Source organism: Hevea brasiliensis, chromosome 6, assembly GCF_030052815.1.
Source record: "Hevea brasiliensis isolate MT/VB/25A 57/8 chromosome 6, ASM3005281v1, whole genome shotgun sequence".
Taxonomy (NCBI): domain Eukaryota; kingdom Viridiplantae; phylum Streptophyta; class Magnoliopsida; order Malpighiales; family Euphorbiaceae; genus Hevea; species Hevea brasiliensis.
This window is the reverse complement of record NC_079498.1, coordinates 89,434,369-89,442,581: the sequence shown is the minus strand read 5'-3', so window position 1 is coordinate 89,442,581 and position 8,213 is coordinate 89,434,369.

Genomic DNA, 8,213 nt, shown 5'->3' with positions numbered 1-8,213 from the left:
ATATAATTAAAATAAATTAAATATTAAAAATAGAATGCTAGTAAAATTATATATCTATTCAAGATATTTTATAAGTCTTAAAATTTTCTTGCCCATTAAATATGGTAAACCAATTATAATACTCTTCTAAATTTATATTAAATATAAAATATTAAATAATATTAATTAAATACTAAAAAAAATACATTCTTAATGAAACTGTAAAGAAAACATAGATCACAAAAGAAGTATTTTCTGCAAAATTTTTATTTTCTGATAAAGTTATTTTTTTAATATTTTTATATCTATCTATAGTAACAATAATATATAAAGCATGCATGATGAGGAAATGAATTTATGAACTGGCTAAAAAATATATAATTAATTTTATATAATTATAAAAAAAAATTATATAATAAAAACACATTATTAAATTATAGTTTAAATAAAATTCTATTTAAACAAAAGAAATTTACGAAAATTTATTCTAAACAAATATTAACAATAATATAGTTTAAACACTAATTCTATTGAACTCAAAAATTCACGTGAGGTATAATTTTTTTTTTTTTTTATGTTCATGAATGTTAATATGGAGATCACCCAAGTTTAAGAGTATTATAAGATAAATAAAAGTATATAATAAAATAGAATTCTAATAAAATTAAAATGATTTTTTAAAAAAGTTGTACCAACCAATTCGATTATTCGACATTTTATAATCATTATCAAAATAAACTAAAGCCTACCATTTAGATTTTAAATTATTATATGGTAAAATTTATAATTATAAAAATTTTAAATAATAGTTTCTAATAAGAGAATTATCTAGTAAAATTTAAACGATAATTTTTTAGCGCAAATAACTGATAATAATTCATGGTAAATGACTCTAATTATTAAAAACAATCTTCTTTTATACGAAGTTGCTATATATTAAACGTAAACTTTATATGATTTTGCCCTTATAAAATTAAAAAGCATGTTTAATAATTATAGATAAACTAATGTAGAAATAATTGTGGGCAATCTCATTTTTTTTTTTATCGATTATTTAGTTTTAAAATTTTATCTTTAATTTTTCGGAATAATTTTTGTACTATAATTAATGTAAAATTTATACTTATCATTATTATTGGGCATACATTTCAGGTACTTTTATTATTATTATTATTATTATTATTATTATTATTATTATTATTATTATTATTATTATTATATAGAGAACAAAAATTCTTAGCTATTTTTTTATTTTTCAGCATTAAAATCAATCATTTATTTTCATGGAATACAATAAAAATTAAAGGAAAACATAAAAATATAAATCAATCAACATAAATAAAAAAAATATAAATTATCATATTTAATGAATTATAGTATTTTTTTTAAAAAAAAAATACTAATGTTTTTATATAGTTAAAATTACTAATAGCTATTTATTTTCATTTTTACTATAGTTTTAGTTAGGGATTATATAACAATATTACTCTTAGTGATTTTCAAAGTGAACATATATATGTATATACACTTAATAGAGTTTTAATCTTATTTTCATATTGGTTATTACCAAAAAAAAAAAAAAAATTAGAGTTTAGTATTATATTATAAAGACAAAATATTGATATAATCACCAACAAATTTAAAGTTACAACCGGCTAAAAATATTATATCTGACATAGTCATCTATTTTTATATATTCTTTTAATTTCTTTCTCTTCATATACTGTTGACTCTAAAGTTTTAAAATGTTTTATTTAATAGAACATAACATTATTAATAATGTAATATTATAAACTAAAATTCATATAATACATCATTTTCAATCGAAATATATATATATATATATATATGATGGATGGATGTCCATTTGTATTTTCAATGAATCCATTTATCTTTTTCGTAAATTTATTTAATAGGCCATTTAATATTATGTCTCCTGAGGTGTAATTCGTATGCTATAAATAGGGTTTTTTTAACCCTATAGTTATCATTTTTTCCTGGATTCATCTACCATCCAAATAATAAAATTCTCTCTATTTTCTCTCTACATTTTTTTTTTTTATCTTTGATTGTTGTTTTATAATACGTTATTAGTATGAGATTCTACCATTCTGAGCACTTGTTTTAAAATAGATTTAAGGTACTTTCTTTACCATGTCAAACCTTGCAAAGCTTGAATCTGTGGCCCTTGGTATTTCAAGCAAGAATTATCTATCATGGATTTTAGGTGTTGAAATTCACTTAGAAACAATGGGTCTTAGAGATACCATTAAGGACAAAAATCAAGCATCAAAGCAAGTCCATGCTGAAGCAATGATTTTCCTTCACTATCACCTTGATGAAGGATTGAAAGTTGAATATCTGACTGATGGATCCTCTTGTCCTGTAGAATAATTTAAAAGAAATGTATGATCCTCAAAAAATGATTGTTCTTCCAAAAGCAAAATATGATTGGATGCATTTAAGGCTACAAGATTTTAAATCAATCAGTGAGTATAATTCTACTATGTTCCGAATAACTTCTTAGTTAAAATTGTGGAGAAACTATTACTGATAATAATATGTTAGAAAAAACATTCTCCACTTTTCATGCCTCAAATATGCTCCTGCAGTAGCAATATCGAGAGAAGGGTTTTCAGAAATATTCTGAATTAATTTCATGTCTTCTTATGGCTGAACAAAATAATGAATTGTTAATAAAAAATCATGAAAGTCAACCAACTAGTTCTACCCTATTCCCTGGACTGAATGAGGCTTCTAATTATTATTCTAGACATGAAAGAGGCTGTGGCCCCAATCATGGCCTTGGCCGTAATCGAGGAAGAAGTATGCATTTCAATCACGGTAATCATATCCGTAATTCATTAGATTATAAGAATGTATCTTACCACTAGATGTGGAAAAATATATCTTACCACCAATAGTGGAAAAAGAATGACGAGAAATAAAAAAAGAGACAATATAAAAATTCAAAAGAAATATGCTATCGGTGTGGTGTGAAAGGACACTAGTCATGTACCTGTCGTATGCCACAACATCTCATTGATCTTTATCAAGCATCATTAAAAAGGAAATATCAAAATACATAAGCAAATTTTATTTCAGAAAGTGATGATGTTGATATTGATATAACACGCCTAGATATAGTAGATTTCTTTGAGCACCATGAAGGAAAAATTGATCATTTGATTAGTGATGGGACTGTCCATTAAGTCATTTAAATGTTTTTATTTTTGCTTGATCATTTTAGTTAATATTGTCATGATATGTTATTTTTCATGTTTTGTTTAAGATACTTTTTATCATACCATATTAATATAATTATCATGATATTTCAAAAGTCTTATTTTATCTAATTCTCATATTGTATTTCTTTTTCTTTGAAGATAATATGGATATAGATAGTCCAAAATTTTTGTCTGGGTTAAAGCTCAATGATGAAGATATGTGCCTAATTGATAGCGCAACTACACGTACCATATTTAAAAATAAAAAATATTTTTCTCATTTGCTTATGGAAAAGGCAAACGTTAATACAACATCTAGTAGTTAAAATTTAATTGAAGGCTCCGAAAGAGCCACCATATTTCTATCTAAGGGAACAAAACACATTATTGATAATGTATTGTTTTCTTCCAAGTCTCAAAGAAATTTATTGAGTTTCAAATATATCTACCGAAATGAATGCCATATTAAGACACTAAATGAAATAAATATTGAGTATCTTTGTATTACTGGTAATATCTCAGGTAAGAAATGTGTATTAGAAAAACTACCTACTTTGTCTTTTAGCTTATACTATACAAAAATAAGTACATTGAAGTGCATTCTATTGTAAACCAGAAGTTTACTGATCCAAACATTTTTATACTTTGGCATAATTGATTGGGTCATCTTGGATCAATAACGATGAGAAAAATAATTAAAAATTCACAAGGCCATCCTTTAAAGAACTAAATGATTTTTACAACTAATGGCTTTTCTTATGCTGCTTATTATCAAGGCAAATTGATTATTAGACCATCACCAACAAAGGTTAGGATTGAATCTCTTACATTTTTAGAACGTATCCATGGGGATATATGTGGACCTATATACCTACCTAGTGGACAGTTTAGATATTTTATGGTCCTCATAGATACATCTTCAAGATGGTCACATATGCATCTATTATCAACTCGCAACCTAGCGTTTTCGAAATTGCTTACACAAATAATTCGATTAAGAGAATAATTTCCAAATTATCCAATCAAATCTATTCACCTTGATAATGCTACAGAATTCTCATCTCATGCTTTTAATGAATATTGTTTATCAATTGGAATAACTGTTGAACATCCTGTAGCACATGTTCATGTGCAAAATGGCCTAGCAGAGTCATTTATTAAACATCTCCAATTGATAGCAAGACCACTGCTTAGGAAAACAAAATTACCCATCTATGTTTGGGGTCATGCTATTCTTCATGCAGCAGCATTGGTTCATCTCAGGCCAACAAATTATCATAAATTCTCCCCATTGCAATTTGCTTTTGGTCATGAACCAAATATTTCCCATCTAAGAGTTTTGGGATGTGTTGTATATGTGCCAATAACACCACCGCAATGCACTAAGATGGGTCCTCAGAGAAGTTTAGGCATATATGTTGGGTATGAATCACCCTCCATTATTTGATAACTTAAACCATTGACAGGAGATTTATTTACAGCTCCTTTTGTTGATGTCAATTTGATGAAACAATCTTTCCAGAATTAAGGGGGGAGAAAAGAGAAATCAAAGAGAAATTAAATGGAAGGCTCCATCATTACATCAGCTTGACCCTTGTGCAGCCATATGTGAACAAAAAGTTCAAAAGATTATTCATTTGCAAAGGATAGCAAATCAAATGCCCAACGCATTTACTGATTCAAAAAGAATAACCAAATCACATATACTAGCTGCAAATATTCCAGTTTGGATTAATGTCCCCACAAGACCATTTAATAATGCTATTGCTAATGAGTCTAAGGTACACCTGAAGCCTAGTAGACAATTAGGTTCTAAAGATAAAAATCCTAGAAGGAAGAAAACAATAAATAGCACTATTGAAAAACCAAATGAAAAGGATCAAGATATTATTAATCATAAAACTCCTATAGAAATTTCTGAAGAAATTCATATATCTGAACCTCAAGAAAATAAGGAGAAATCAATAATATTTATTAATGCAGAGAGAAATTTAAATCGAACAGCAACAATAATTGATTATGTTTTTGCCTATACCGTTGCACTTGATATTATGAAAAATATTGAGGATCTTGAACCTTGATCTGTTGAAGAATGTCAACAAAGGCATGATTGGCCAAAATGGAAAGATGCAATTCAATCAGAATTGAATTCACTTACAAATAGTGAAGCTTTTGGACCTGTAATCTAAACACCAAAGGGCATGAAACTAGTCAGATACAAATGAGTTTTTGTGCGAAAAAGAAATAAGTATAATGAAATTATAAGATATAAAGCACGCCTTGTGACACAAGTTTTTTCACAAAGACCTGGTATTGATTATGAAGAAACATATTCTCTTGTTATAGATGCAATTACATTTCGATATCTCATCAGTTTGGTAGTATAGGAAAGCCTTGAAATGCATTTAATGGATGTGATTACAGTTTATCTATATGGCTTACTTGACAATAACATCTATATGAAAATCCCTAAAGGATTTAAATTGCCTGAAGTATATAGGTCAAATTCCCTGAAGTATATAGGTCAAATTCCTAGGAAATATATTCAATTAAATTACAAAGATCTTTGTATGGTTCGAAGCAATATGAGCACATGTGGTACAATCACCTCAATGCATATCTGGTAAAAGAAGGCTATATAATGACCCAATTTGTCCATGTGTTTTCATAAAGAAATCAGTTTCTAAATTTATTATTATTGTTGTATATGTTGATGATTAAATCTCATTGGAACTCCAGCATAGCTCCAAAGGGCAGTGGATCATTTGAAGAAAAAATTTAAGATAAAGATCTTGGAAGGAAAGACAAAATTTTATCTCGGTCTGCAAATTGAACAGTTACCAAAAGGAATTTTTGTTCATCAATCTACCTATACATAAAAGATTTTGAAATGATTTTACATGCATAAAGCACAACCATTGAGTACCCCAATGGTTGTTCGATCACTTGATGTGAATAAAGACTTGTTTCAGCCTCAAGAAAATGGTGAAGAACTCCTTGGTCCTAAAGTATGATATCTCAGTGCAATTAGTGCACTTATGTATCTTGCCACTACTACAAGACCAAATATAGTATTTTCTATTAATATGCTTGCAAGATATAGTTTTGCTCCTACTCGGAGACACTGGAATGGAATCAAGCATTTATTGCGATATTTAAAAAATAATAATTGATATGAGTTTATTTTATTCCAATAAATCTTGACCAAATCTAATTGTTTATGCAGATGCATAATATTTATCTAATCCACACAAAGCGAGGTCCTAAATAGGTTATTTATCCACGTGTGGTGGTACAGCTATATCATGGCGATCTACAAAACAATCTATAATACTTCTTTAAATCAAGAAGAAATAATAACAATTCATGAAGCAAGTCGAGAATGCATTTGGCTGAGATCCATGAGTCATTTTATTCGAGCAAAGTGTGGATTGTCTTACAATAACATATCCATAGTATTATATGAAGATAATGCAGAATGTATGGCCTAGTTAAAGGGTGGATTCATCAAATAAGATAAAATGAAACATATTTCACTAAAGTTTTTTTTCACCCATGATCTTTAGAAGAACGGTGATATTGAAGTGCAACAAATTTGTTCAAGTGAAAATCTAGCAGATTTATTCATCAAGTCTCTACGGATTGCAACATTTGAGAAAATGGTGTACAAGATTAGAATGCGTCAATTTAACATTTTAAAAGCAAGTCTTCATAAGCGAGAGTTAAATTTTTAGGGAAAAACAAAAAGAATACTATACTCTTTTTTCTTCACTAGGATTTTTTTTTCTCATTGGGTATATTTCTAGTAAGGTTTTAATGAGATATATTCTTTGTAAAATGGACATCCAATGGGGAGTGTTATAAATTCATATTTATGATGAGTGTCCATTTGTATTTCCAATGATTCCATTTATCTTCACTGTAAACTTATTTAATAGGCCATTTAATATTTTGTCTCTTGGAGTGTAATTCGTATGCTATAAATAGAGTTTCCTTAACTCTACAATTATCATTTTTTTTTCTGGATTCATCTACCATCCATATAATAAAATTCTCTCTATTCTCTCTCTACATTTTTCTTATTATATAATTTTATTTTTATAATTCCATTAATTAACAATTCATTGCAAAAAATTATTCACATAAAAATTTAATCTACAATTATAGAATTAATAATTATTCCATTAATTAACAATTATGTTTCTTTTTTAAAATAAGAGATTAATAATTTTTATTATTTAATAGTTACTTTTATTTATAGAATTAATTACTAATATTAAATTTAATATTAAAATTAATATTTTATATAAATAACTAACACGATAAAAAATTCAAATTAGTAACCCACTGAATCGATTGCTAATCCATTAAATTCAGTTAGTAATTGATTTAGCAACCAGTTCAGTCGATTGCAATAAGACTAGTTGCAAATAGCAACCAACAACCAAATTAGTTGTTAAATTAATTAAATTTTAAAAAATAAAACTTTTGATAAAAAATATCATTTGCTAATAGCAACTGAAACATTGCTTGCAAAAAATTTGATGTATTTAATTTTATAATTTTACAACCATTTTGTACATCATTTGTTATTTGCAACTAATTTAGTAACTGAAAAGTTGGTTGCTAATTTAAAAATTAAAAAAAAAATTCAAATAAATAAATTTTTCAAAAATTACTAAAATAATAAATTATTGATGAAAAATTAGTACTAAAAATTAATATAAAAATATTATCAAAAAAATTACTAACAATAACTATTAACAAAAATACTAACAAAACATTATATATAAAAATATTTAAAAGACAAATTATTAAAAAAAATACCATATATATTATAAACAAAAAAATTACTAAAAATTAATACTACAAATAATTTATTAACAAAAAAATATTTGTAAAAAAAATTATTTTATGTCAGAGAAAAAACAAATTAAATAAAAAAAGATAAGAAAAAAAAAGATGATAAAGAAAATAGATGAGGAAAAAAAAGATGAAAAAGAAAAT